Here is a 9188-nt window from a genome sequence, read left to right on the forward strand (position 1 = left end):
TTGCTTCCCTACTATGGAGAACCGCCAAAGCCTTGATCCAATCAATTGGGAGATAAAGTCCCAAGCAAGTGCTTCAATGACCCGAGCATCATAGATTTTGTCACCTATAGTCACAGGCCACTTAGACACATATGCACAATGGTCCTACACTAGTGAGGTTCCCTTTCATTGAGCCTTCTTCCATACCTGCATCTTAGCCAATAGACTTGCAGCGTGAACCATGTCTATGACAACAAAAGAAACTGAAGTCAGCATGAGCACACAAGAAGAAGGAAATTGAAAAATCACATGTTCTAGGCTGGTCAATTCAATACATGCCTCTACTTAAATTTGCTCAACTTAGCCTGGCCTCGACCTTGACTAGGTTAACCTTAGACATATACTCCTTATCCTAGACCTTAACACTAATCAAGTTGTTAAAGGTCTCTTCTTTTCTTCCAATCAACATATGCTCCTTCAAGTTGGTCGCAAGTTCCAACCACCTCATTGGAAAACACTATGCCTTCGAGCCATAGACATAGAAGAACCTCCTTCCAACCGTGAAAGGATGAGCCAAAAATCTAAAATTTATAAAAAAAAAATCCAACTAACTTGGTAATTGCACTTCGGTCTTTGGAGTTGGAGTCCGATGTATCGATTTGGTAATTTTAACTTGAATGCAAAGCTTTTAAGTTTTCCAAATTGCCAAGTCTTCAACTTGAAACACTTGATCAAGCCTTCCTTGTTGAAATTAAAAAAAAAAAAATGAGAGCATATGAAAGTACAATGCGAGTATGAAAATGGGAGATTGTATTTGATTGAATGGTTGTTGTTATGATGAAAATGGGTAAGGATTAGTAGCCTTTTATAGTTATTAAGAGGGATATTTTGGTCATTTATAATGTTTATTTATCACTTTGCTTGAAAATTTTCACCCCTTTGGTAAAAGACACAAATACCCCTCAAAATAGCTATTCATAGTTGTTGGGGATATTTTTTTCCATTGTACTTCCCTTATAATGGATATAAAACGACTATAATTGTCTCAAGTTGTTTTGCGTTATGCTCATGCTGGGTTGTTGGTGTGTCCGAAAGCGTGTCGTTAACCACTTTAGAAAACCAAATTTAATATTTGTAAGTTTTTCGGTTTCTCATAACAATTACAAACACAGTAAATGGTGAGAACGGATCGTATCCACAGGGAAGCGAGGGAAAAATCGTTACAAACTTTAATCTGGATAAAAGAACACAAAGAGAAGTTGCAAAATCACAAAACTTTAATTGATTTAATTGGAAATCATTAAAAATAAAATTCGAACATTGCTGAAAGTGAAAAGTGCACAAAAATAAATAAGTAATAGAAATAAATAAATAAAAGAAATTAAATAAAAAAAGTTTGTAATCCGATCAGAGGTAGTAGTCTCCGGATCTCTCATTTGACCCTCGAACTTCTCGAGCTAGGCCTTCTATCTTACTTCGCTGAATTCCAGGTCTGCAGAAAATAAACAAAGCAAAAATTAAACTAAATAAAAGCAAATTTGCAGGAAGGAAAAATCAGATTAGAAATTAAAGAACATAAGTTAAATTTAAAACTATATTAAAATGGTTGGGATCCAACTCCAGAGGTGGCAGTAGTGGCTTTGGTGAATTGCAAGGATGAACCCGTCCTCTTGCTTGGGAGTTCTCCTCTTCCTCTACCCTTGAACTTCTCAAGATTAGCCTTCCGTCTTACCTGGGGTAGAATCCAACCCCTTCTCAGGAGCCCTTGGGTCATTTTTATAGAGAAAGGTGGATAAAACTGGGGTTAGAGAGAAAGTGGGGGTGGCAATTGGGTTTTAGCAAAAATATGGGCACCCTAAGGTTTAGAATGAAGGGTTAGGATGGTTCTATGGTGATCCTAAGGCTGAGAAAAGAAGGAGAGGGCGCCCAATATTATATAGGGCTGAGATTTGGGTGCCTAGGGCCGAAAGGTGGAGATTAAAAGGAATGAGTGGCGACCTAGAGTTTGGGAGTATTTTCCAATTTCTAAATGGTTCCGACAATATTCAAATAAGATCAATTTTAACTCCTATCACTTGCTACCAATTTTTACAAAATTCAATATTCTTTTATCAGTTTCCTCAACATTTTCTGTTTGGGAATCTCTTTTAATAGAATTTTTTTTTCAGTGAAATTTTAATTCTACATATTTAAGGGGTTAGCTTCTCAATTTTTTTTTTCAATTTTTCTCTATCTTTCCTCAGCCCCCAACTTAAGTGCCATTGTCCCTAATAGCATGACTAGAATGTTGCAAAGGGACTTGGGCCAAAGGGAACAATTAAGAGGGTTTTCCAAAGGGGTTCAAGGTCTACTAACTGATCTCAAATCAAGAAAAGAAAAATTCAAATCCAAACAATAGAAATACTAAAAACTACGTTGGGTTGCCTCCCAACCAGTGCTAAGTTTAATATCTTTAGCCAAACACATTCATACACATCTTTCATCTAGACTCTCAGGCTCACTTTTTGCTTCCCACAAATAGGGTTCAGATTGGGCTAACCAAGGGGTAGGCAGGGCATCTAAAAGATCATCCACTATATCCACCTTTCACTCATCTTCCCTTAGGATTGGATACTTAGAGGCACTAAAAACATTTAATCGGACTTTCTACTCCCCAAATGAAATGTTCATTTCTTGATGTTTGCATTAGCCTTTGCTAGAAACGGTCGTCCTAAGATTATCAGGTTATGGTTCAGTTCCTTAGTTGGTGTCATGCTTAGGACAATAAAATCTACTAGAAAATAACAGTCCTCTTTCCTAACAATGATGTCATCGATAACCCCTCGAGGAGTTTTGACTGATCGATCAGCAAGTTATAGAATTACCGGTGTAGGTTTTAACTCGCCAATCCTGAACCTTTCATAGATGATGGATGGAAGCAGATTTACACTGGCTCCAAGATCCAATAGGGCTCGATCGAAGGTGATTCTAGAGATGACAGCTTATGAGAGGAGCACCTGGGTCTTTCATTTTTCGGGAAGTTTGTTCAGGAGGATCGCACTAACATCTGCCAAGAGCATCACTTTTTGTGAGGCCGATTGTGGCTCCCTCTTTTGAGTGCACAATTCTTTCAGAAACTTGGTGTAGGCCGGGACATGTTGGATCGCATCGATGAGAGAGATGTTAATATGGACTTGTTTGAACAATTCCCCGATCTCCTCGTTGTGTATCTCTTTGTTCTTTCACAACGGCCCGACTGTGAGTGCGATTGGAAAGGGGACTACATGTTGGTTCACTATATGCTCTTCTTCTAAAGTTTCCTTTCCTCCTTCTCCCCCCCCCTCCCCAACTTAGGGTCTTCTTGCTCTTCAACTTTCTTTTTCTCATACGGGTCTTCTAAAATCCTCCCACTCCTTAAGGATGTAACAACTTTGGCATTTTCAAACTGATGGTTTTTAGGAGGTGGGGGAATTTGTTGTGGAGGAAAACCCAGTGGCTGATTTCTAGGATTTGTAACCAGTTGACTCGGTAATTATCCTACTTCTCTCCTCATATTGGCTTCGGCTAGCTGTCCCATTTGGCTTTCTAATCTAGCAATGGTCTGCTGTTGATTTAAGATCAGCTGCTGAAGCTGCATGAATTGATCATCTGCTGTACGAGTTTGATGAGGTTATGGGTAAGCCTGATACGGTTGAGTCGGTTGATTCCTAGGCTACATCTGCTAGAATTGACTCTGCACTTATGGCTTCTGAAATTGTTGGGCCATGGAATTAGATGGATGATGATACTGCTAGGAATATGTGTTGCGTTGATGTGTCCTTCAAGAAAAGTTAGGGTGATGATACTGTTGGGACTGTAAGTATTTGAGAATGGATCATTGTTGGGCCTTGAGAAACTCTTGGCTTCCTAAACCTGTTCTTGGATAAATGGCGGAAACTAGGCCGCCATGGAACAATCATCAACTTGGTGGGTCGGGCTGGCACAAATGGAACAAACTTCAAGATAGGGTGTAGACGGGCTCAGTTGTTGGTTATAGGTGAAAAATTGATCAAGCTTCTGGGCTAGAAGATCTACCCTATCCAATTTTCTAGAGATTGCATTCAAGTTCATTTTTGCCTCGGTCTCTATATTATTCCTGACTTCATAGAGCCCTGCCCTCTTTGAGGGTCTCATCGACCTTTCATAGGAATACAAGGATGCATTGTTAATGGAGTTCTCACTCAAGGTCTCAAAAAGAGCATACACTTCATACTCACATTTACTCATAAATGCCCCCCGATAGGATGCATCTACCATTTGCCTGTATTGATTGGCCAAGCCTCATAGAAGGCTTGGACAATTTGCCACTGAGATAGGCCATGGTGTGGGCATTTTCTCATCAACTCTATCATTCTCTCCCAAGACTCATGAATTTGTTCACCCGGTGTTTGGGTGAATCCAGTGATGGCTCTTTTCATGGTGTGGTTCATCCTGTATGGTAGAAATTTCTAAGGAATTCTTGTTGCATTTCTGCCCAAATTCTAATAGGTCTCCCTCTAGTTCCCAACCAGTGCTTGGCCTTGTCTTTGAAGAAGAAGGGGAAAAGAGTTAATCTAAGAGCATCATCATTAAAGTTATGGATCCTTATAGTGGAACAAATTTCTAGAAACTCGTCTATATATTTGTGCGAGTCCTCACTTGGGTTCCATAGAAAGAGGGGAGCATCTGGATTGTGCTTGACTTAATCTCATACTACAAGGCTTGGGTATTTGGCAACTGTACGCAGGATGAAGGGTTAATACTGGGTTGGAGTGAAGTACTCTTTCAGCTTTCTGGGTTGTGCATCATTGATTCCGGCCATTTGGTTGCATTGTTGGTGATGGAGGTATCTCTCTATCTCTAGTTTGGGTTTTACTGTTTCTCTCCTTAGAGATCTCCTTCCCAACATACAACTCAAAAGTCCCTTTTTCTTTCTTTTGAAATATGAAATTTAAATTTTGAAATTTAATTTCAATTTTAGATTTTGAAATTTAAATTTTGAAATTCAAACTCTAATTTGATTTTTTTTTAATTTTTGATTTTTTTTTGAAATTTGAAATTTAAATTCAAATTCAGATTTTGAAATTTAAATTTAAATTTGAATTTTTAAAATTTAACAAAAAATGCAAGAAATTCAAACACACAACTTGCGAGCTAACCTAAGGTTTCCTAAACTAGTGGTTCAACTAATGTGAATCCTCTTAGGTTCACTTGCAATTACACCACTTCCTTTGGTTAGCCAGGTAAGAGGTGGGGATGTGGGAGGCTCCCCTTGCTCTCGCAAGGACCTAATTAAGTAACCACAAAACCCACTTAGGCTTAGCCGTTTAACCTCTTTTCTTAGACACCAACCGCTAGTTATAGAAAGTAATTATAAGTTTTCCTAAGATTCAATACACTTTTGAACCAGATGTGAGGCTCCCTAAAGGATCTTGCTATCCAAATTTTAAATTAGGGTTTAGGGTGAACCACACGTGAAGGGTGGTGATCTTTGGGCCAAGGAAGGGTGATGAAATCCCTACCTTATCTTATTTAAGTTTGATTGCCCTTAAATAGGCTAACGAAAAACAAAATTAACAAAATAAATGCAACTAATTACAATGCATGAACAATTATTTCTATATGCAATTCAGCAATTTAACATAAAATAACAAAATAAACTAAGCAAAAGAAGCAACTAAAATAATAATAAAAAAGAAAACCTACACATTCACAACTAACAAGATAATTTCAACAATTAAATGATCCTATATGATGCATGCTTTAGCATATCAAACCCTAAATGTTGGAATGCAAATGCAAATAGTTTAAGATATAAATTAAAAATTTTGAATTATTTATTATTTTTATTATTTTGAAATTCGAAATTTGAAATTTAAATTCAAATTCAAATTCAAATTCAAATTCAGATTCAAATTTAAATTTAAATTTTGAAATTTAAACTCAAATTCAAAAAATTGAATAATTTCCTATTAACAATTAATTATTCAATTAAATAACTAATTAAAAAGAAATTAATAAAGCAACAAATAATTACAGCAAACAAAAAATAAAAGGATTAATTATGCTAAAAAAATTAACAACTACAAAAATAAATTCTAACAAGAAAAATCGCTACTCAAAGGATTAAACAAAAAATAAATAAAAAAGAAGATTATGCTGCAAAAATAAAATTAAATAAACGAAGTGAATTAAAAAAAAAACTAACCTAATAAAATAGAAATTCACTCAAGAAATTAAAATAAAGAAAAAAATAGATTTAAACATCTAAGAACAAAATGAAAGAAAAAGAATACTAAAAAATAATAAAATAAATTGGATCTATATAAAAAAATTAACTACAAATTAAAAAATCACTATTTTACCAAAAAAAAAAAAAGAATTCGACAATAAAAACAAAAATAAAATGGGACGACTACACCTGAAACACAATCCAATTTCTCTTCTCTTTTCTTTTCTTCCGTAGTCTGACAATGCTCCGGTACCCCACCTTTCGCTATTACATCCTGAAAAATCAAAGAAAAACAAGAATTAAAATGAGACTATAGATCAAGTAATCAAACAAAAATAAAAAAAAGTAATGAAACAGATCCAGCCATAGCAAATAAAAAATTTCCTCCGTTGCGTCCCCAGCAACGACACCAAAAACTTGGTGTGTCCGAAAGCGTGTCGTTAACTACTTCGGAATACCAGTTTTAATATTTGTAAGTTTCTTCGTTTCTCATAACAATTATGAAAGCAGTAAATGGTGAGAATGGGCCATATCCACAAGGAAGTGAGGGAAAAATCATTACAAACTTTAATCCAGATAATAGAACACAAAGGGAAGTTGCAAAATCACAAAATTTTAATTGATTAAATTGAAATTCATTAAAAAAATTCGAACATTGCTAAAAGTGAAAAATGCATAAAAATAAATAAATAAATTAAATTAAATAAAAATAGTCTGTAATCCGATCAGAGGTAGCAGTCTCCGGATCTCTCCTTTGACCCTCGAAGGAGAGGCGTTGAATATTATATAGGGATGAGATTTGGGTGCCTAGGGCTGAAAGGTGGAGATAAAAGGATTAGGTGGCACCCTATGGTTAGAATGCTAAAAAGAGAGTGCCCTAGAATGGAGGGTGGAGATTAGATGTTAGGAAGGGATGGAAGGTGAGGATTTAGTAGTTAGGGGCGGCTAGGGTTTGTTAGAGATAAAAAGAATGAGTGGAGAGGTGCCCTAGGGTTTATTAGGGAGAGGGGAATATGGTAATACAGTAGGAGGGGCGCCATTCTGGGTTTAGCAGATAGGAGGCACCCTCTTGTACTCAGTTTTTCACAAAAACACCCCTCTCTCAACTGGACTTCACACCAGTTTCCCAAAAACTAAATTTCAGCTATGAAACTTCTCTAGTTTTTCACAAGATTTGCATAAAGACCCTTAGAGGTCATAATATTGAATTTAACTGGGAAAATGGGGCATTTTGACTATTCTAAGGCCTAAAATACCCCTGAAATGATGCCCTTAAGGCATCAAATTACAGAGTTATTGGTTGTGCCATGTCATGCCTTGCTCATAGGTTGTGCCATGCTTGGCTTGTAGGCCATGCCATGCCACGAGCCAAAATCCCTCGACTCAATGTAAGCTAGGGCATGTGCCTTGCCTAGCACAACTTGTCATTGTAGCTGGTGTGTTGGGTCATGCTGGCCCACGAGTAGCCTGATCCGTTTTACACCTCTACTTGCAAGAATCATATATTGGTGTTCTTTGTCTCTTTGAAGATATGAGGAGAAAAATCCATAATTGATCATTAGGTGTAGATTGCATAATTTGAGGAAGACAAATAGAATGAAGCAATAAAAATGACATTGCGAAAAAAAATAATAGACATGTGGAGGGCCTTCTCCATCTATAGAAATGACAACAGGGTGAATTTGGGGCAAGGCACCCCTTCCCATATCTACCCATAATCATGATGCTCTACCCCTCCCTGTCCCATCTTTGGTGGTTGGGTGGGTTCGTAGTAGGGCACCCACTTTCATTGGGGACGTGGAATCCACATATTTTCCCCACCTGAGACAAACCACCTAAAAATAATCTAATTGATGGATAATTCATGAATATGATTATGAGAATTTAGGGATATTTTAGGAATTGAATTATAACAATCTGGGGTACTTTGAAAATGGAATTATGAAATCCCAAGATTTTAGTAATTTAGAGAAATCTTAGAGATATTTTAGAAATCATTATTAAATTTAGAATATTTTATTAATTTACCATTAGATTTAAGGCGGGTTTCAAAAATTATATACAAACACCATTCCTACCTTCCTCACCGGCAAAAATATTTTTCCCATCCCCCACATAATTTCATTTAAGATCAGAAAAACCCGCCCCGTTGAGAATGAGGCCCGAGTTTAATGGGAAAATTGCCATCCCCTATCCATATGCATAAATACCTTCACAAATTGATTCAAATAAATGTTAAGCGGATACTATTCTTACCGTGGGCGTGTCTCCTTGTGGGTCCCATTTGACTAAAAGAGCATTTTTTTGGTAAATCTGCTTGGCACGTGATGAAACCAGATTCGCTCCAACTAAGCGCACGCACGCCAGATCATTTGAAACCGCACATAGGGAATATCTCCGATACCTGTATATTGTCATTTATGAAGCGCGTTTTGTCATGAGCAATTACGAATGCTGTTGTGATGAGTGGAGACGGTCGTTGGATTGAAAATCGCCGCCTGAATACAAAAAGTAGTAAGCCCCATTGACCCGTTTCTATCGGGTTAGGGTCAGGTATAGGGTAAATCCACCTTGACCAGATCCATTCAGGGCTACGATCGCCACACCCAGCTTTTAATAGGTTTTGGGTTCATTTGGCGGGTTCGGGTTGATGACTTCAGATAAGTTTGGGTTAGTCAAAACCCGACACATTGACATCCCTAGTTTGATTTGATTTCGAGTTTGGATTGAGACAAACGCATAACAAACCTGATCTATTAACACTGTAGCATTAAACCCGACCGTTGACATCCGTTTGGCCGAAGCTTCCAGAATTCCAGGCCTATTTTTCCAGTACGAATTATCTAATATGACATGATGATGATAATAAAAGGTGGGGTATGGTCTTGAGTAGATTCTAATCTGACGTCACAAAAGTCTCCTGGTGTGGGCCATGTAATCAAATCAATAACACAAGATAAAGTCAAGCGTAATATAATAC

The 9188-nt window shown here is 37.1% G+C and overlaps 1 non-coding gene across 1 annotated transcript; it reads left to right on the forward strand.

Moving 5' to 3' along the window:
* The first annotated feature begins 4311 nt into the window (after positions 1-4311).
* On the forward strand, positions 4312-4420 carry LOC148846094 (small nucleolar RNA R71). The gene has a single exon (XR_016102695.1). It is a non-coding gene; the product is annotated as a small nucleolar RNA R71 (small nucleolar RNA).
* The last annotated feature ends 4768 nt before the right edge of the window (positions 4421-9188 follow it).

This window comes from Nelumbo lutea, chromosome 7 (assembly GCF_056320005.1).
Source record: "Nelumbo lutea isolate HS-2025 chromosome 7, American lotus-T2T, whole genome shotgun sequence".
Lineage (NCBI taxonomy): Eukaryota > Viridiplantae > Streptophyta > Magnoliopsida > Proteales > Nelumbonaceae > Nelumbo > Nelumbo lutea.